This window comes from Osmia lignaria, chromosome 4 (assembly GCF_051020975.1).
Source record: "Osmia lignaria lignaria isolate PbOS001 chromosome 4, iyOsmLign1, whole genome shotgun sequence".
Lineage (NCBI taxonomy): Eukaryota > Metazoa > Arthropoda > Insecta > Hymenoptera > Megachilidae > Osmia > Osmia lignaria.
In genome coordinates this window covers 8,947,943-8,970,485 of record NC_135035.1, presented here as the reverse complement: position 1 = coordinate 8,970,485, position 22,543 = coordinate 8,947,943, and the positions used below count along the sequence as shown (strand labels likewise).

Here is a 22,543-nt window from a genome sequence, read left to right as displayed (position 1 = left end):
ATTTTATCGGCCGTTGTTATGTGAGATCAGTTGGTGTCTACTGCCGCTGCGCGTTACACCTGCCTGTCTTGTGTGCTCCGTTCTCGACTTTGACAAGAGCTGTTCACTTTGTCACTTTATCCCTAATTCTTTTCTACATCGGTTCGCGTTATTTCCAGTGTGAAAGCAACGTGTCACTGTCCAATTTAGATCAATCAGCTTCCGTTTGTGTTACCGCCATTTTGACGACCTTGAACAAAGTTTCTTTGGAGACCACTTTAAGTGTACCTTCTGGTTCTGTTTCTGCGTAATTAGAAGTGACAATTAAAGATTACCATACGCGTTGGTTGAAGTGAAATGTATTTTGCCCACGTGAGAAGTTTCTTACTATTTTTCACTTTGACACTTCTATTTCTGAAGTGAGTGATTCATCAAACGCGAAACTGGATACAGTGAACGTGAATGGCCGCCATTTTGGTGAACACGAAATTAAAATATAACGGATTGAGTGTTGAGAATTTGAAACGGACGGATTTCGTTCTTATACACGATGTAATAATTAAAGTGATGAAATAAATTTTGGTGGATACAGTATTGCTATAAAATGTGGTATGATAGATTAGTTGAATAGCGAGATAACGTTAATCTACGTGGCTTATTCCTTAACAACTAACTACCACATACAGCAAGTATTTTCTTTTTCATTTTGTTTCAACCTTCAGATAAATTCTTCTACTCCTCCAACATGCCGCAGGCATAGACATCACTGTCACGGGAGATTTATACTCCTTGAAAAGTACACGCTTGCACGGCCATACAAAGCTGTTCACTTTGCGCTTAAAATACTTGTTTCTTTATTTATCTAGTTCTTATTTTTCATTCCTCTTAACGGATGAAATTCCACCGTCGATGTTCTCACTTAGCTAAAAACTTTAATTTTCTACATTGCGTACAAAACACTTTTCACTCTGAACAAAATTAACTGATCGTATGCGTATTAATCGGTGCTTTAATGGATCTAACGTATTAATTAATGACACGACGCTCGGTCTCGTCGATCAGAAAGAGGATTTCGCTTTTTCGCGATTCCACGTATGGATGGTGGAATTAGCGAAGCCGTCGGATCCTTATTGATGCCGAGGATATCTATCGCTCCTGGGCTTGCTGGACCAACGTTGAAAAAGGGGAAGAAAGAGGCAATAAAACCGCAAGGGCGAAAAGGACGGAGGTAAATAACGGTGGAGAAGGCGTGGTTGGCGCGATGCGGCGCCCTCAAAGCACGATCGCCCCTCGAGGGTACACCTTTTAAGAGTTCGAGGTATGAAGACCGTCGAAACTGGGAGCCCTGGAGATAAGATCCTCCTAGTTATCGAACGGACTCCCGTTCACGATCGATGTACCAGAACCCGTCCACGGGTTTCGATGTTCCCGCAGGCGCTTCATCCTTCCACCTTTCTGATTTCATTGTGCCTTGGATATATGGCCTTGATCATTTACAAGGACACTTGTCCCTAAAGAATGCCTATAGCCTTCGTTATTGCTTCTTCCCTCAACATACCTTCGACCTCATCATTTGGAAAATATTAACAATTCCCTGGTTGTGCTTATCCGACGGCTGAAGGATGCAGTGAACTTCGAAACCATGAATTCCAAAGCAGAAGAGAAAAGTGCAAAAGAATATTGCTGTGAGACAATTTTGGTTCTCTTCCATCTATTTCAAAGAGGATTCAAGGAAGAAGGAAAGGGTGAAACTGGATTGTTCATCCGGAGGCGCCATTAAGTCGCCATGATGTTCCGTTTCCAGGAAATCAGGAAGAACGTTCACTAATTCTTAAGGAACCACTCGTATATCGTTGTAAGTCACTTTCGAAATCTTAAATGAGTACCTTTGAATTAGACCAGTGGTAAGGGGGACTAACGACGATACGATGACCCCCCTAACTCTGGAAACAAAGACCTAAGACGTAAGAATATACACCGCTTAGGATGGTAATTACAGACTCTTCTATTTCGGGGGACAGCAGATGTTGATAATGATAGCCCGAATGTACCGATCTGTCCCACTTCAAAGAAACATTTGGATTTCTAGGATTTTGACCTCTTCGATCAAGATATCGATTAACCAATAGCAGATGTAATCGAGACAAAGATACGACGGATGGCTGGAATGTGAATCAGAAAGATATCTCTTGAAATGGAAACCCATTCAACCGAGTTCTTAAAAAGAACCGTGTAATGTGAAAAAATTTCGTCCAACGTCTCTATTGTGCAGAAGATTCAATCTATATGCAGATTCGGTCAAATGTTTTGTATCTGATGGTGAAATTGAAGTTCACGGTGTTTTTGCGTATGGTGCTTATAACCGACTCTGTCCACAAAGACGTTCGACTCGGGACTGACCCGCCCCGCGACTCCTGCGGTCTCTAATTACCAAAAACTTTACGAGCCGCGCCTCGAGTTCTGTCATTTGTTTGTTCAAGCACGCCGGAAGTTCGAACTAATTGATTATCTGCTAATTTGTAACGTCCCCTGCTTAGATGCCTAGGATCACCTTTGCGACGGCTTCTGGTGCCAGGTTTCTTCTGTTTTATCTCGTGCGTCGACGCGCACTTGATTTATATAATTGAAGGTTCTATAATTTATCAAACATTTCCCATTGTCTACTTTTAAGGTCGCGTTGAAATATTCTGTTGGACATGATTAGTTGTGTACGTAGGACGTGTCTATTCACTAATAGGCTGCATTATGGACACGTCGGTAGTAGTTCTGCGTGAGAGCAAAGAGGGTTAATGTTTACCCTCGTCTTGTTCGTGGATTGGATAATTGTATCAAACTTGATCTGATGGAGGCAACGTAATTTAAGGTTGCGGAGTGCAATCTTGATGCTATTCTCTAATCGTGACAAAACAATAAACAGATTCGCGCCTCCGAATCGACGGGAATAACAATGTAGTCTGATTAAGTGTATTAATTACACCAACGCGTTCTTTGCCTCTGACGAAGCTGGCTGCATTGTTGGAAATATTTCCCTATCGAACACTGTTCCCCGAAGCTGTTAGTTCGACATTATGTTCGTACGTGAATGTCTCAAAGGTCCATTTTCGAGGTCACAGAGCCGGCTGTCTTTCGCGGTGGATCGTGGACGGCCAATGGATCGTCGGGCCACACGGGCCAGGACCGCGTAATAACACGGCAGCACGAAACAAACCGACGAATTAGGTACTATCGGGTTCTGCGAAAGCGGTCGACAGACGGACGTAGCTGGACGGACGGATGGACAGACAGCTAGCGCAAGGGGCCCAGCGTGCCAAAGAACGAGGAACTGTTTGGGGGGGTTTGGGGAATGGGGAAGCCTCAGAAGGGACTGGCCTCGTGCAATTACGAGGCCTCAGCAACCCCGACATTATCCCCAATTATCCGTGTGCGTTTTGAGGTTAGGTTTTCGGGGCCCCTCCTGGCCGGAGGCGCGCGAGAGCCACCGCGAGGCATCGCGACCCAAACGTCCACGTAAACCCCGAAGAAACTGGAGACAAAGGGGAAAGGGCTGGCAGAGAAAGTATACCAAGTGATCATTTATATAGAGAGCTTATACGAAAAATCTATAACTACAAAAATACTGGTTTCAAAAATGAAGGCGTGCAGTTTTTGTTTCTTGAGTGGAACGTTAGATGTTACTACCAGTTATACGACACCCTGTACATACCGTATGGCGTCAGATACAATGATCGATCCAGCACGTTTCGGTTTTCTGGACTGTATGCTTTCTCGCGAACCGCATGACCGCAAGGCATGCGACCAATCCGCTGTGAAGGGTTGATGCATGGTTATTTCCGTGACCGCAGATCGGATACCACCGATGCAATCATGGTGGAAGGAGGTCGAGTGGTAATGAGAATCGTACGAAAACCGTTAGAGATGAATTTTCACGATCTACGGGTCATCTCCGTGACCCTGTTGAAACAATATTTCATCGGAATGATAAATTTGTAAGAAAGCACACGGTGTGTGTACCGAGTGTCCGTAATTATATCTATGTTCAGTGAACACATACACGATTAAAGGATCAAGAACACTGTCCTAGCCATCCGTGTAATTAGAAATACGTTTCGCGGTACGCGATACCTAACATTAGCCGATCCATCGAAGCGAAAGCGAAACCAAATAATATATTCATAACTACCCGGCCGAAAGATTCTAACCACGGTATAGTTTACCCTACATTGACAGAGTGCCTTGGTTATATTCGAAGGGCGGTAGTTCTTCGCGGTATCTGTTAACCTTTCACTGATCGTTGGAGAGATCTAAAGCACTCGATGGTAGGAAGGGCGAGGAACGATAGAACGATGAAAATAGGGCAGTTTCGAGGACTCGGGCGGACCTCGTGTCGGTTGGCGTGCTGGAAAAGATTTACAGTCTCCACACCGGAAAGGGTACCGAGAGGGCGGTTGGTGGAAGAATGATTTCCGGCGATAGCTTCTAGCTTTAGAGTCTACACCTACCAGATCGATACGCGTGCCAACTAGAAATAACACTGATAGTTGATGCGAACGTTATTTGAAAACTCAACACCGTAGTTGCTTCTTTATTACGCCTGGAACGTTTTAATTGTTGCCTGTCTTGTTGAACGTCTTTAAAATTTTGAGTAGGTAATTTAAACTTACGGCTTCGTGTTCCTCTCTTCGTAAAAAGTCAAACACATGGTCATTTTTGTCTTCTGAATTGTATGCCAGTGCTTGTATGATTTGTTTTTTACACGTGCACAATAATTCGTCGCTGTATTCGCGAGTTACACCTTCTGAATACAATTTTCATAATGATATGCGAAGTGTCTGTGGTATTCACAGCCGGTTGTATGGCTCCACCTGGCGTACGGAATGAAATAAGGCACCAGCTGACCAATCCACGTCCAATTCTTAATATTATACATTTTTGGACTCATATTTCCGAGTTGCAAAATAACGAGGTTTTTTATGTTAATTACACCTGACATTGACATTGCCTCGAGCTGTCTTTCGTTTACATTACTCCAACTGGTTCGGAATTTCTCCTTAAATCAGAAAATCGAATTTCTTCTAATAGCGACACCCAAGTTTTATCCATTATATTCTAAAAAAGGACTCGGTACTTGTGATTGAAGAAAGTTATATCGAAGTATGAAGTCAGTTGAAATATGGCTGATTTCTCACGTGAGTTTCCGTATGCAGAAGGAGTCGCGAGGCCACGCGTTTCTACATTCCGCACCTCGGCTTGCCTCTCGGCCGCATGTGTAGGTTTCGAAATATCACGTTGCCCCGCTCTATAGTTCGGTGCCTATCAATCACTTGGCGCATGGTCCGGCAATAAGACTTCTCGAAGGAGGGAGCTATTATCCTGCCAGACTCTTGTGATGCACGACCTCCAAGCCCGACGCTGGACCTTAAGCTCCCGCCAAACGATCGTTCGTTGCACGAAAATTCCGCGACTGCATACAAAGCAGCACGAATAAAGCTGTGACCACTCGAAGATAGTGGCCTTCTCGCGTTTAAAATTGAACAGAGACCGTGTAAACCTTTGATGTTTCATGAAAAAGTAATTCCCTCCAATATGAATAACCGTAAAATTGAGTGAAAGATTGATGAATCGCGGCGGCACGAGCATGAAAATGTAGCAATTTTTCATTAACCAATGAAAGAATAATGTACAAGACATCGCTTTTAAGGAAGAATAATTACGGCGGCATAAGAGGAAGTAATACGTTCGTGTTTTATCTTGGACAGGATGGCATAATGAAAAATCGGACAGTAAACATAAGTTAAAGCCTTCTCAAGAAAGCGATTGAGCTGGCTCGCTCTCTTGAATATTCATTGATCGAGATTTCATCGTACAATGGCAAGGTTGAGGGTATCGAGCACGTTTCCTATTATCGTATAAAATATTTTTGATAGGGAACGATCTTTCCTTTCGTATAACGACTGATATTGCTTCAAGAAAATATTAACCCTCAGGCTGCGTTAGCGAAGTGCAATTATCTTAGGTGTGAGAGGAGATTAACCTCGGAGTGAACTCAGCTTGCGTGATTCTCGAACTCCCTGGGGTCGGGCTCAGCCTTTGTTGCATTCGCATTCGTGATAAGTTAGCTGGTAGGATGCGCGTGTTGTATTCCACGATACGAAAATATTGTAGCATCGTATGTTCGCGTTATGCGGAAAAAGTACCGGCGTGAAATACACACGCCACTGTATATACTTGCCTCTTTTTCTCCCTAGTGAATTCGTTAGATGCGTGCGTAACACGCGATCCTAGACAACGGGGGAGTTAGAGATTCAGTAGCCGAAGTTCATTAAGTTCAGGGAAAGATGGTGCGATTCTATGGTCGAATCGCTCTTGATACTTTCATGGAAATAGAATTAACGGATTGATTGTCTATTAGAACGGGACAAAAGATAGGGTGTCGCAAAGTTTGCACAGACGATGAGATTCTCGCGTTCCCGGAACGTACGACGATGGATTCGGGGGTGGGTGTAATCGCTTACGAAATGACATGCAAATGCAATGGGCATCCAAGGCGAGTCTGCTTTTTCAGGGCGTTACCCTCGGAATATTCTGGTCGGTTGGTTGGTCGATGGTGAACGTCGAGGGCGGCGCATCTGTCGGCGGAAGATTTATATCCCGAGGTCGAGGTTCCTTCCACAGACTTTGCCTGTTACAATGTTACCTGCCTTCGACACGCCAACTGAAAATACTTTCGAGCATTTTGCAGGCTTATTGCTATATCAATAATTGAAGTGCTATGCCATTAGCTAATTGAAACCCCTTGGCGAACGACCCGAATGAAAATTCTTCATTCTATTCAATATTTGTATAGTAAAATCTCCATAGTTGCAACGATGTCAACAAATCTCAATGTTCTATTAGCGGAGATGCTTTTTAACATTTTTTTAAATCATCCATTTTGAAAGGAATGTCGAGTATCCTAAGTTTATTACTGAAATAATAGAAAATGGACGAAATAATATCTATAGATCCGATGGAATAACATTAGTAACGTCAGTAATCAACTATTTTTACGACCACGACGTCGTCGAGGTTACCAAGTCCAGACTCAAAATGGTGGACTTGGCCAACACGGCGAGAAAACGATGCGCTGCGGCGCGATTATACTCGACCGCGAGGGCCGTCCGGTCTATCAAAACCCGCTCGGCCATACATCAATGCCATCTATACGTATAATTTCGATGTCGACTGCCGCTCGTTTTATTTGCCGCTTGCAAAAGCGAAAGCGTACGCGGCATAGTTTGAGGTTAGGTTGACCAGCGCACTCTACACGCTTCCAGCGATTCCATTTAACTCTACCTAGTTTTGCGATAACTAATTTCCAAAAATCTTAGCTTCAAAAATATCAACGATATACGTTTCAAAGGGTTGAACATCATCTTCATCATTTGCAACCTCTGCTCAAGTACAATGATTTACTACTTGTTAGATATAATTCAACGAATTATCAAGGTGTACACTGTGCACCTAATTTAACGCATCTTCCCCATTAGTGCGCTAATAATGGCCGACGGTAAATCGTTAGTTGGTACACTAAGACGCTAAAGAAGATGCACGGTATTATTGGCAGTTAAATGACACGGTATTATCCGAAGGCAATAAATGTCACAATGCAGTGTAATGACTCTGTAATTTTGGTCACTTAACCAACGTTATACCATCGGCTGTAGACATGCGAGCTCTGTACGTTGTCGATCTTCATTTACTTGCGTGGTAACAGGTTGAACAGATAACGCGTGATATTTATTGCGTTTTCCACGTTGGAATACGAGGTGTATTTTACACTGGTCGTCGGGCTGGGTATTTTCGTAATCCATCAACTGTAACGAACGCGTTGTTGCACGATATTGGGGCGTTTGGTACGGTCTTTAAGAACGCTCTTTTGTTACATGCCTTCGTATTTCTTTCTCAGCCTGCTTCCTCGAGCTGACACTTAGGAATTAACAGATCGCTCGGTGGCAATTAAATCGCCCAAAGTCTAACTCTCCTCTCTCTCTTCGTTTGGTTCCCATGGTTGCACTATGTGCCCGGGTCTTAGCGAGCGAGAATAAAAGAAAATAAACGAGAACACCGAGAAACATGGGTACTCGTAGAGGGTTTGGGGAAGAGAGAAGGGAACGAAGAAGACAGACATCATCGACAACCCCGTTGCACAGGGTACGCGATGTTCCTTTCCTTGCGTCGGGGTCGTGAGAGCAGCATGAAAGGAAAAATAAAAGGAGGAGAAAAGAAAAAGCAGAGCAGAAAAGATACTGCGCCGTTGCGGAGGGCGATATTTACGAGAAGGGTTGGGTTCTGCGAGTTCCAGCCATGGGACGTAATTGCACCGGCGGACTACTCTGATTTATTGGGTTATTACGGATCCTGCGTAAGAAAACTTCGAACCGTGTGCTGTATGGATTTCTTTACATCGTTCCAACATATCTCCGTGAATATTTTTGAAAATGGCGTAGGGCAGATAGGGCCTACCTTCATTGTCATAACCGGGACTTTTGTCGTCTTTTTGGAAGGCTATCTCCGCTTACCTATCATACCAAAATACACATGTGTTTCATAGAGATATTATTTTCGACTGATTATTCATAAATTTTCATGTCTACGATTCGCTTACGTTGATTATCATCGATCGCATAATCGTTCTTGAAACACTGCTCGGTTAGATCGTCGGTAAGAAATGACAGCCGATATTTTCTGAAAACGATTACAGCATACGATTGTATGTTTGAGTGACAGGCTGCGTAGGACGGGAGACGGCTGTGCCATTAAGACCCATAGAATTCTAACAATTTTCTTTTTTATTCCTAAAAAGCTAGAGACGATTATACTGTTCCTGTCAATCCTCATTATCCATAATAATACATTCTCCTGTAATGGCATTGCATTTCCTAAAATGTCAGCTGCATCGAAAATATCAGTTGATGCGAATACCAGAGGAATTGATAAAAGCATCGTATTAAACTTTCCGAGATATCGATCATTCTTCTTTAGCAGTTGAATATTCTATAACATGATCAGTGGTGAATTTAAGGGATTTCAACACAAACGAGAAAACGTGATCGACTCCATCTTTGATCCATCATAGATCGGATGCCTTTGGCATTTTTGCGTTAGGCGATAAATCTCAAAACGAGTGTGGCCCCCAGGGTTCGAGTGTACCTAAAAAAACGACAATGCAGGATGCGAAAATGAGAGAATGCGTTCTGCCAATAGATTTACGAGCCTATCCATCTTCGTAGTACTCACTTGCTGTACATGTTCACGAGAAAAGCTCGTTCCTGTGCGTGTGTACAACACGTATACAGATGTACCTACGATTCCCGAGGAACGGTTCGTTATTATAAGCCACAGGACGTAATTGTTTCCAAGGAACCGACATGGCGAAGACCTTGCCTGGGAACGTCGAAGTGTTGGGAGCCTTCTACAGGACGTTCCATCGATAGTGCCGCTAGTCACGACCACCTGAACCGATTCTAATCTCTTTCCTAGCCGAGGAACCACGCGTTTTAAGACTTCTGTCGAAGTTCGGTCGGCACCGTGTACAAAGATGGCGCACGAATAAATTTCGCGAACGTACAACGCGGCGAGCGTGTGGCGGCGTAGATCGAGATTAGATAAATTACAATTCCCCGCGAGCTTGATAATCCAGCGTAAAATATGGAATTGAAAATTAGAAGCGGCCTTTTTTCTCTTCCTTTTTCTTCTTCGTGTGCGGGTGAAAATCGCGTGCACGTGTGCTTTTTCGACCGTTCAGTTTGCGATCGTGTCTAGTGGAATGGTACCGTTAGAAATCCATCTAACATCCTCTTGTTCTGTTTCAGGCGTCCATTATTCGCGAGAACACGGTGCATCTTCGTGTCTTCAAGATACAACGACAACCAAAAGGAGAAGACCAAGCGTGTAATACCGATTACGTGTTTTTCTCTTGATCTATTAATAAACTTCGATCTCGTGCGATGTGTATTTATCAGTAATTTCAACATTTTTCAAGCATCACCACTTCCGGTTTCTAGAGCTATTAATATAACGGAAGAAGCATGGAAGAATATATGATTTAGGGTATAAAATTTAGGCCTTAAACCCGGAATGGCGGCAGTCCGGTTTAATCTTGACACGCCCATCATACACTGTATCTATTACATCATAACTACACTAGATAGCGTATTTCTATAGTCTACCTATGAAACCTATAAGGTGCAATTAAAATTTGAAAGAATTCCTGGGAACCGGTTTTCTGCTCGATTAAAATGATTTCGCTATAGGATGGTCATCTGATTTAATTATCGAATCGTAGCGATTCACTTGACTTTCTGTCGATCGCTTGTCAGTGATTTATTTGTTTCCCCGGCGTTGAAGTTAATCAATTCTGGTGAATAATAGAGAAGGTTTACGAGAAGTGATAAAGATCGAATAGCAACTGATCAGGAAAATTGTCAAGATCTTGATAATGAGATAAGCAGAAGACAAATTGGCTCGATGTGAAGCAATGTCTGAGTGATCGAGTATGTAAATTATTATCCTTACGGTATAATTTTACAATCAACATGAACTGACCACGTTAGAACGTGTTAGAGTTTATGATTTCACTCGTAGAACGTTAGTTTAGTTGCTAAAAAGTGTAGTCCACAATGTGAGAGGAGGAACAATACGACTATTTGTAATGGACTGAGAAATAAATCCATCTTCAACAATACTGTCACTTTTCCTGGAAACGGTAATGTAACTTCGATTGCATTCTACAGCCGAAGAATTTTTATCGTTCTTCGCATAACAGGCAAACAAGCCTAGTTGTCGGATACATTCATAACTTCTTGGAAACAATTTTCTATTGCCATTCTACATTGTAAGAGAGAATGATTCATTCGTATCCAACGCTATCGCGAATTTGAGAAGCGACAGCCATGCAGAAGGAAAGGAACCGTAAGTCACGGGGGGGCACGGCCACCATTTTGAAAGATGGTGCATTCTGCAAGCCGTGCAACCTACACCCACGCAAAGGTAAGGCCGTTGAGAAAACTCAGACCACTACAACCAACCACGTTTCATTCCTATTGGTCGAACCGTCCTCACCCATGGGTTACTACACCACCCACGGCCTACGGACCCCGTGCAGGTCACCGCCAGGCTTCCAGAGAGTATTACCAACGCACGAAACCCAACATTACACAACAAGCTTACATTATAATTGCAATTATAATACTTATTTTTAAGATGATCCCTGTCACTTAACCCTAGCGTTAATGACTAAAATGTTCCAAGGTTGTTAAGTAACTGCAATAACTGAAAGCGTCAAAAATAATATGTAATTTTTTCTGAATCCTAACTCGAGTTAGGAGTGTCGATGATTTGATACCACCATTTGCTAAATTCTTTCTCAATGCTACGTGCTGGAAGCACGCTTAGCGAGACGAAGTGGAAAGACAAGATCGAGGAGTCCACGACAGGACTTTGCCGGCGCTCGGATTACAGTGGGTTAGAGCAGCGCTAGATTATCTCAGTGACGGTAAGTATAGGTTAGATCCGGCAAACTCTAGCCCATCTTGCGGCCATACCAGGAGCATTGCTTCCCCGAACAACACGTAAGCAGCCCCCGCGTTGTTGGGCCACGCCGAGCCACGCGATAATTCATGGAACTTTATGCGCACCTCGTGTAATGCCACTTTCTTTTTCTCTCTTCTTTTCGTTTTTTATTTCATTTTTTTTTTATTTCGACCTGCATGACGCGGCATAGTGAACCTTGGTTGCAGCACCAGCCTTAAGAATCGCATGGGTGGTACTTTTCAAGGTGAACTGCCGTTGAAAATCCGTGAGCAGAACGACGGTTGCTCGAGCAAACTGGCTCGCGAAGCTGAAATAATCCTTCGAAAATGAATGCAAACTGTTTCAATATTATACACGCTTTTCCATCATGTTTACACCTACTTTTTTTTTGTAACAAGAATTAATCAGTGTGTGATTAATTTAATATGAAAGCATCCGGTCTATCGTGTTCGTTCGAGCACTATGAAAATTGCGTCAGTCCTGATCGAGAGATTAAAGAGCGTTACTAGTTAAGAGATAAAGATCGGATCGGTTCACATTGTTGCAACGCGATCTTGTGTGTTTTAAGACTGTCAGTCGGTCGACCAGAGATGAAATCTGTGGCTGGAGGTGCATTAAACACTGCAATTTTTCCGTTCCTCAGCCACTAAATTTGACTACAATTAACGCTACCAGTAAATTGCTACCGACGATCGCCGAGATAACCTAATTACCACATAATATCAGGCAGAGTTGTTGTTACGATGTGTCGTAAAGAGAGGGAGGGGGAGTTTTAAGTACAGCCAAGGCCTTTTAGCACCAGCGCGACGGCTGAGATAATTTTTCCACTGATTATGGGCACGTGCAATATTTCCATTAGTTGTCAATTTAGTTGTCGGCGCCTGATGGACGTACGTTGGATATATACCGTACCAACTGTACGAGGAATAATTAACAATAAATTATCCGCGGGAGCTATCATTACGGTAGCTAATCGTGACAAATTGACCGTTATATTATTAAGCAGCTTACAGACGTTAATTGGCTGTCTCGTGTGAATCGTTTCAGCGAGAGTAAGTGGATGATCGTAAGTGAATAATGGACATGAAGACCGATCGTTTAGAAACATAGATTCTATCGAGTGATTGATCTTCTTTGGATAATTCAATCACCAGGTGAACAGCGAGAGAGACGCAACAATGGCTGAACTGAAAAACGTGCCCTATGTTTAAATGTCTAAATGATTCATTTGAAAGAATATAAACCTACGAGAGTCTACTAACTATATGAAGAACCATTATGGAAAAAGTCGATTGATTATCCTCCAAGTGTCTTATAATTAAGCAGAAAAGATGGAAACTTTCAATAGTCAATACTTTCGCCATCAGTAATCCAGAAACGTTTTTGAAGAGAGTGTTCAGAGGACGCCACGATGCATGTCTGGATCCTAAAGTTAGCCAATGTTCTGGCAGATGGCAGAAACGGTATCTTAATTTAAGGATGCGAAGAGAATCCATCGAAGAGCATCATCGATAAAAACATGAAAGATATAACAAATTTTCTAACACCTATGTAATTCGATTACCTGAACATAGAAGTAGACAAGTAACCACTTTAAGCCTTAATAATTTCATGAGAAAACACTGTAATATTCAACGAATATGTACACATGCATAAAACGATCGTTTAGAGGATCCTGATTAATAAAAGTAAGAAACAATAATGTCTTCTATTTAACAAAATGAACGGTTCTTTCGCGCCTCTACCGTTAGCACTTATCGTGCCGCGCTATTACAGCAGAGTAACTGAAAAATTAACTCGAGTAATTTAGAGCGGCGTTTAAGTTGATCGCCACGCTCTTAACGGATCCATTACGTTATCCTTGTTAACGTTAACACGTACAGACCGAGAACTCGTGTTTGGCTGCAGCATGCAATCTCGAATTTAGAATTTCGATAACGCCGGCAGCAATGAAACCAGTTCCCCCGTGAAACCGTCCCGATGCTGATGTTCGCAACATCTCGCGGATACATCACGCGTTCCCCAATGGCCGTACGAGATCTATGTAGCAATCGTGATTCGAAGTTTATCGACGCAACGTGGCAAATGATTTTACACTCAAAGCGATTTCAATTTCTCTTCTTTTCCTCTAACCCCCCCTCGACAGGAGGTTGGCAACGATTCCCTCGTAATACAGTCTCCCTCTCCTCCTTCGATCAAAGTGTAGAGCCGCTCACGATCTCGCACAATCGCATATCCAAGCGAGTCGAAAGTGCGAAGCGTTTACACCGGTATTTGAACTTCGCTGATGACGGTAATCACGCTCGCTCGACGCTTCAATTGCACGTTTCGTCGGGTTTCTGCGCCTCGGTTACTTTACGATCGGGAGTAACCCAGCGTGGTGGTCAGGATCGCGTCCTCTTCGTCAATCTCTATCCGCAACCCTCTCATCGGTTCGTCTTTATTCCACCGATACGAACGTCCTTTCTCCTTGTTTCGGTAAATTAACGATAGACGCGTATCCGAGTCTGCTGTACATTTATAAACTGTTTTCCCTCCTGTTACCGCAACACTCATCGATTAACACACCGTTTCACTGCGCTTTTATTGTTCTACTGTTTGCTTCTTCGAGCCGAGAACACTTACCTTGCAGTAACTAGTAAACGCGGTATTAAAATTATTATAAACTGTCTTTTCGTGAGATGGTATATATATTTATTTATACTATTTGATACAAAATTTTGCTTTTAATCATACTAATCTAGCGAATGCATAAGTTATTCGATGATTATCGGTGAAATTTAGAATTTTTTTTTTATTTTCACGACGGTTCGTGTATGAATTATAAATAAGAGAGGCAATTTCACGAGTTTACCTTGTCATTAATCGTTACCACTGTAGAAAACACGACGGCTACCAGTGGCTGTCTGTACACCAGGGAAATTCTAGGATTCCCAACAACCGTGCGGCCACGGTTGGCATTATTTGAAGTGTTTCTATACGCGGATGAGTTATTACGGCAAATTACTATTGTTACGACTTCCCTGGTCGCGCGTTACCGTAATCTTTTTGACACGTACCGCGACACAGCGTGCCTTTCAATTCAGCTGAAATTCAAATTAGCCAGTCGAGCTTTCGATGTGCAGCCGCGTGTACCTCGATCCTTGATGAGCGTCGACTAACGGGAGGAATCGGTCCGTCAAAATATTTTTAGCTCACCGTGTGACGTTTTTCCGTCACACGCTGTTCAATATTCCTCGTGCCCGGCCATGACTGCGATTGCGCGTAATTTCGCATCGACGATTTCCGATAAGAGTAACGCGGGGACACGGAACGTCCCGAAAAATATTTCGTTTCAATTTTATTTATATTTTGAATATTTTCAACGAACGAACGTGCATTTACACGGTTGCGATGTGACACTGTTAGATACAAGCTAATATAAACTTTAAACTCGTGGAACTTCGTCCTGGTCTTCTGGTTGGTCTAACAGAAAAAGAAAGAAATAAAAGAGGAACGTTTCTCGGGACGATGGCGTGCAGACGCGGCGACACGGTCGTTCCACGGGTGTTCAGAAGGATGCTGCGACATTATCCTTTCCATGTAGCGGGTACATCGACGACGAATGCACGGAATCGTGCGTATTGAGGACATACGCACGTATACAGGTGCAGGAGGATCGGTGCGGGTAACAGAGGCACCGGTTCGACCGGAATCGAAGCTACGTCGAAACACACAGTCCAGTCCGCGGCTCTCGATCTCTCATGAGAGAACGCGAACGCGTGCATGAGTGCACGCACACGCAGGCGGGAACACGCGCGGAAAGTCGAAGCCAAAGCCCGGCAGTCGGTGGACGCTTTGATGTGGCCGACGCCGCCGCCGCCGCTACCTTCGCCACCCTGAATACCTTTATATCTCGCTCACCGCTCGCTGCTCTCCTTCTTTCTTTCCCGTTGTGTTCCACTGCCTAGCCCTGTCCTCTCCTCTTTCGCTTTCCCTCCTACTTTGTAGCTGCACCACGCTCCTGACTTCGTTCCGCAATTCATCTCGGTGTCCGCGGACTGAACTTCACCCCCTGTCGAGTGTGACGGTTCTGTCCTCCCGCGTGACATGGTGGATTATTTTTTTTCTTTTTTTTTTTTTTTATAATTCCAAGCGAAACTGCTTCAATTTTCAGCCCGTGAAAAGTCTTCGCTCGTGTTTTGTAACTTCGGTGATTCATCTTGTTTTCTTCAATTTGTCGATTATAAAAGTATTCGAATATAATACTATGGGAAGACAAAAGAAAATGATTTATGAGAATATGTACGTGCACAGAATAACATGAAAACGTTCGAGCATTGAAATGGTCTCCTAATTTCTAAATGGAGATATAGTTTGGACGCCAAAAGTGGTAGCAGCGCGTATCGACGCGACGCAACGCGTCGATCAAAGGAGCACGAAAGAGTGACGGAAAGCAAAATCCTCGGCGATGCCCGACGTGGCCGGAATGTGGGATGTAGAAAAAGTGGTGACGTCCCTTTCCCCTGCTTTGGCGGTACCCGATAGGAGCAGGACGAGGATATCGCGAAAGCTTGCGTTCCTGCGGGATCAGGGAAGAGGACGATTCTGGTCAGCACCTGTAGCACGTAACCGTGCGTCCATCTGTCCAACCGTGCCATCGGTGGGAAGACAAGGGCTGGCTTCTTGCAGTGCAATCAATCGAGCCGCCGCCGTTCCCAGTTTCTATTCCTTTTCGTTCTTCTTTTACTTTCGACTTCATCTTTTCCGATCGCCACGTTCCATTCGCGAATAACTAATCTCCGATATCCTAAAAGGTAACGATTTAAAGTAGAATCGTCCTACAATTTCTGCTTCTTCTATAAGCCAATGAAGAATTAAGGTCCCTTTCTTCATGTCCAAAAAAATTTGATTAGAAACAAATTTTGGACCCAATGGGTCCACTTGACAAAGGGATAATTTCATTATGGGAAAGATCCATCGAAGAACCTGCTCGATCTTGTCGTTCGAGTTTTTAGCACCGGACCCGTATCTGTGTTTTGCGGTGCGCGTAAAAGTGGACGGCTTGCATGCCACGTACGAAAACGGTTACGCAAGGTTCCTTGATTTCTTTTCTTCGTGGCGTAAACTGGTTGAAAAAAAGGACCGTGGCCTTGACTGTTCTGTCGAATTGAAATTTCTTCTCTCGGACGAAGAATTCACCGAATGGTGCACGAAAGAATTTTTTAAACCGCCAAACGACATGGACATAATAACAGGTCGAGAAGAGTGTCCTGAAGAGCAGAGATTCGCAACGCCTGCAGGTCAAAATCTGCATACCCATCGACCTTTGCATCCTCGTTTCGGGATATAAGAAAACAATGGGACCAGAAGACAAGTGGCGGAGACAAACGATCGGTGTCACGCTTTCCACTTTTCCTACTTCGGCTTGACACGGTCGATCCTCGAGGTCACCATAATTTTTCATCTTTCGCCATGTTCGGCATTGAAGGAACGAAAAAAATAAGGATAAGTTGAACGTTTGAATCATAGAATCGAATAATAATGATGGTGTTCCGGCCACAGTAGTAGTACCAACAACGAGAGAGTGTAATTAACAGTAGCCGTGTGCACAGTGGGCACAATGTCGGCTTGTTTTTAAAAGGGAGACCTCCTCCGGAGGCGATAATTTATTATTTTTATAGAGAGTTACTCATCAATGAGTGCGTCTCTCTCTCGGTTCCTCTATCTCCTTTCAGATTGCCCAAAGTGGATGGAAAGAGAAACAGGTACCCGGATTCGACCAGAAGAAGCTTAATTGTCTTCTTCCGTAGAACCTCTTCGGTGCCGCGTTGTTCACGATAGAAAGGAAATGTTGAATTAAATGTTAGGACAGATCGTGTCTTCAGGTGTCTTAACAATTGTTCCCTTAAAAGAATCAAAACCCACGGATGTAGTTGAAGAAAAGTTGCCATGTTAAGAGTATTTTATATAAACAAATTTGTAACATTATGGCAGGCAAAACTGTTGCAGAGTATCGTAGATAGAACGATCTCTTGTCAGAAGGGATTCTAATTCCTATCCACCGATTGGCCCGGTTGCTTTGCTCTATTTGCATTTAAACGACTCGCGGTGGTTGACAAATGAGGCCGATATTATCGGACAATCGATTGCAATGCTAAAGGAATCGCTTTGCTCGCACCCGCTGAGCCGGCGCGGCGAATCTCTTAACTTCGCGAGCCCGCTTCAGGAAAGGGCCGAGAAGAGAACAATCGGGCCTGCGACATGCCTCTACAAGCGGACTCCGTGTTCTTCGTGTCTCCCTGTTCTACGTCCTCTTTCTTCCTCCCTTTTTTATTCCTTTTGTTCACTGTCCGTTTTTGTGCGACTCATTTCTTCCGCGGCACCCGTGTACCTATGGGAACCGACGAAACTTTCGGGCTCTTGGGGGAAGCTTCAGATTTCGTTACAACTTCACCAATTTTCATTAATGAAATTTTGATATAGAATTCAAAAATACCTGTCTATTAGGTCATTTCTCAGTAAAGGATTAAATTAAAGGATTAAGTTTGTAATAATAAGCCTGTTTTCGGTCAAGGGCACAAGGTTTATGAACCCCTTGGGAATCGAATCGAATAATGTTCGGGTGGCGTATGTCGCAAAGGAAACTCCGCACGGGCAATTACAATATTTCCTACGTTGTGAAAGAGGATGGGCTTGGCTGACACTCTGACAGCCCGTAGTCAAATGTTCCACGCTCCCTTGCGTTCTCCTTTACGTCGCCATTGTATCTGTATATGCACATGCCTGCCTCGCTGCCAACTAACTTCTCGTTTTCGTCTCCTGCTACACGTGTCGCGACGAAACAACCTTTCACTCGTTTCACGCAGCGTGAATCCTCTCTGACAAAACAAATTCGACATATCTTCGGGACGTATTTATTACCGAGAGACCGGTCGTAATCAGTAGCGATATGACTGACGTAGAAAGAACAGGAACTCGTTACCTCGGAATCGATTTTAATTACGCGTTTTTATCGATAGACAGCAACTGCTGTTGCCATAAATGGCTCTGATGAATTTCACCGGGTGAAAGAAGTGAGGAAGACAGCGAGAGGATTCCAGATCAAAGGAGAGGCTCGCAGGTGGACGCATTGCGCAAACGAAAATCTCATTATCGCGAGACAAAGGTACGACGATTAATCATCATCATCATCGGCGTATCGCTGCGGGCAGCGCGTATGGCTCGCGGCGGAAACGCGGGATGATAGACTCGAAGAGTCGAAAACGAGAGGTGGAGAAGGAAAGAGAGCAAGATGAAGAACGATCGTCACCGTCGCGGGCGCTCGTGAAAGGTCCATGCGGAACTAAGTCGTCGTCCTTTTGTTCTCCAGTTGCTGGAGGATCGCAACCACCTACCGTCCTTCTCCTGTTCTTTCCTTTTTTTTTTATCTCTCCTAAAAGACTATCTTTTTTTCCGTTGCTTTCTTCGAACGATACCGCGACGGGAGCTCGATTCTTCCACGATTCGTCGCAGTTCATTTGCGTATAGATCCGAAGGATTTTGAAGAAAAGGACGCTGTTCGTCGCCCGTTCGTCCCCGTAGCCGTCGGCTGAACGCGTTAAATTTGTAATTGCGTTTATTACCGAGCTCTCTGCTCGCTTTCGATTGCAACATCTCCGAGGCTAATCTCGCAATCCGCATTTCGCCCGAAGAAACGGTAGCTCGAGTGTACTTTAATCGCTACTCCTTTAGGCCATGAATTCTTAATGTATGATAAAGAATATTTCATATTTAGTGTCAATATTTTAAATAGTAACAACATGTTACGTATTCGAACGTCGACAACAAGCTTCAGAGAACCTGAAGAAAGTTAAAATCAGCAAGCATAGGTAGTTCCTCCATTATCCTAAGCATCTCTACGCGAATTATAATACGAAATGAGAAAAATGAAGAAATAAGATAACGTAACACCTGTGGTTTCGTCGGCTAAGTCTAGCCGATCGAGAGCCCGTAATTATTGGCTGCTGGAACGTAGACGATCGGTGTCGACAATGGAAAAATTCTGGAAGAAGGATTAATTTCCAGCTCGCGGCACCGCCACCCTGTGGTGTCCGCGCGACGAACGAGTCCCATCGAAAGTTCGACGTGCACGTGGAACCCATCAATCTTATTTATGCATATTAGAAATAACGAGTACGTGTAAGTACACGGGACGGTACACGATACCATTGGCAAAAAGAAGAATTGACAACGTTGTCAGGTATCAATCTCTGCCTCTGTACCGTTTGGATATCGGCGACCGGTTTTTTTACCGATCCAACAATATTATTAAAGGCTATCGAATGGATTACTTGAAAAAATCATGAGGATAAGAATGTTTAAAGGAGATTGGTCGTGATTGCTTGATTTTTCGAGGAACACGAATCTAAACGAAAACGTGGTGGAAGTCAGTGTCACCGAAGGTGGTCCACGATGATGAATGCGAGGCCTTAGGCGGACCTCAGGAACGAAGTGGTAGGTAGCTGGGTAGCCGACAACACACGGCGGGGGGTTCTTCTCACCTGTGTTCGGTGGCAAAGAATTCGGAGATACGTGCTTCCGTTTGAACCAGTCCAGGAATAGGCAAAAACGACCATGTATGTTATAATTGCCTAATTAACCGCAGTCCAGTCATTATACTTACATAATCAGAAAATACCTTTCCCGTTACCCTGAAAGAAATTGAAAGAGAAAAAAAATAGCTTGATATTAGTGGTATTCTCATAAACGGATAAAATGACGAGCAGAATTGAGTCAAGTTTGGAAAAGGAAGAGCTTTGTGTTCGGTTCCAGGGAACAAAGAGGTAGACAAGGGGGGTGTGGATCGCGACAAGGAGAAAGGAAAACACTTCATTCGTTTCTGTGAAATTACAGAAGGCAGAGAGAGAGTGGCGTTTGCAAACCGTCGAGATGCAAAGAGAGGCGGCTACCGTCAGCGTCGAGGTTCAGAGGTTAAAAATGCGGCCTTCCACGACAAAAGACTCGCCTCCGCCTAAGCGAGGCTCGCTTTTAATGCGTTCTCCGCTCGCTTATGTGCGTGAGGCTTGGAAAAAAAGAATTGCTTGATATAAACAACAATTAAGTAGGAGTGCCTCGGATACCTTTCACGTGGCCGTGTCGTGGGAGAAGTTACGAGGAAGAAAGGAATCGAAACGTACACGGTATTTCCTCGCGTAGGCGAAACCAACCGGCCAAAAATGGACGGAATGGTTGAACGTGTACGATGGGAATAATTAGCTTGAGCAACGATCCCGATTGTCGTTCAATTACGAACGATTAGACCGACGAAAAGGCACGTTTCAATCGTTGAGTAAAAGAGTTATTAAATCCGAAACGATTGACCTGGCTGGGTAAACTGATTCATGCACGGTGTGGCTTCTAATTAGCTGCTTGATTCATCATCCACTCGGCGAGCAATTAGTCTCGCGTGATCCGATATCGTAGACATCTTTATCCTCGCGCGGTGTCGAAAATCCAGGGGAATTTCAACGGGAAAGAAGAGAAAGTCAAGTTCCGTCGATGCTTAGACAGCAGTTTTAGACAGAGATTGGCTTAGATCCTTATCTTTGGGAAATCCTCGTGCGAACGAGATCCCGAGGACAGATAACCATTGACTTTCGTGAGAAAACTTTGCCGATGTTCTTTTAGTGCTTCGGTTTTTGAAGCAGTTCTCTAACTGTAAGACAAAAGGATTTATGGGTGTTTCAACTTTGAAAAATTGTGGGAGAAATGGGTTAAATGATATCGTGAGGAAATCCATCGACAGTATTGTCAATCGAACAGGACTATTTTCCAGACACCATGCGCAATTTGCATGGGGGTTCCAAGCTGGTTTAAAAGGGGCGGTTCGCATCCCCATGACAACCGTTGGCCTCGCTGATAAATCGACTTGGTGCGCGGCACATCGGTACACCGTGAAATGCGATTCCAGATTACTTCGAAAGTTACGATCCTAATTAACGATCCACGAACGCACTCGTTGCTTAAATTACCTCTTTCGCGGGCTCATGCTTCGGTGCCCTGGAAACGAGTTCTGTAATTCAACCTTCTGATAAAGTTTCTTTTAATAACCGGTCTCGAGCCGTTTCATTATGGATTAATAGTTTCGACAATTGTTTAATACTCACTGAACCTTTGTTTCCTTTCTGATCGTTGATTCCTTGTCCATTGGCGTAACTGGGATTCAAAAGGGATTCAAAAATGAGGACAGAAGTTTTCCTACTTTTCTATTAAATTCTATTAATTATTTTTGCTGGATATCGTAAACGTTATAGAAATCAGCTATTACTTCTCTCGACAGCTTAATAAAAAAAAAGCATACGTCGAAATAGCAAATAAAGTCAATCGTTCGCACGGAAGCGAGTCGAGGCATCGAAAACCAAAACATAAACAAGGACTTCTCGATCGTCCAAATCCACATCCATTAGTATAAACACCTTTAAGCTATGCGGAGATAGTGCGAATCAGACTCGCGATGTGTATACACGTCTCGTTCCGAGGCTTGTGATAATTTCTGTTAGTGTGTGAAGTGAAGGGTTATATCAATCTTGATCCTTATATTACTTACGCCAATGACAAACCAGCCCGAACGACGATGGTTCGTCGTCGATTGATTAAAGAACCATGACGTTGTAAACTGTGAGAAAGCAAAAAGTTGACTGCTTCAGTCATCCGTGGAATGGTTCGTTCGATCGAACGCTTTCAACGATAGTGGACGCCGAGTTGTGACAATGTATTGAAGTCGAGCGAGCCTTTCCAGAAATTTTCCGCGAACAACGATGGAATATCAAGTCGCGAGCTGTTGCAAATGTATCGCAAATTGTCGTTGCGAAGTGCTTAATGCAGGAGGAGGCGAGGTGGTTGGCCGTCGAGGTGGCGGAACACGAGGAGCCGAGGAGGATTGGGGTGAGTAGACGCGGAGTCGCTCTTACGAGACGAAGGGAGAGACGAAGCCATTTCGTCGTGCCCGCCCACGTTGGAATCCGAGGCTGGT

The 22,543-nt window shown here is 43.9% G+C and overlaps 1 long non-coding RNA gene across 1 annotated transcript in view; it reads left to right on the top strand.

The window, feature by feature from the left end:
• LOC143305257 (uncharacterized) overlaps positions 1–22,543 on the top strand; it is a 43,742-nt gene that overhangs the window by 5,676 nt on the left and 15,523 nt on the right. The window lies entirely within an intron of this gene.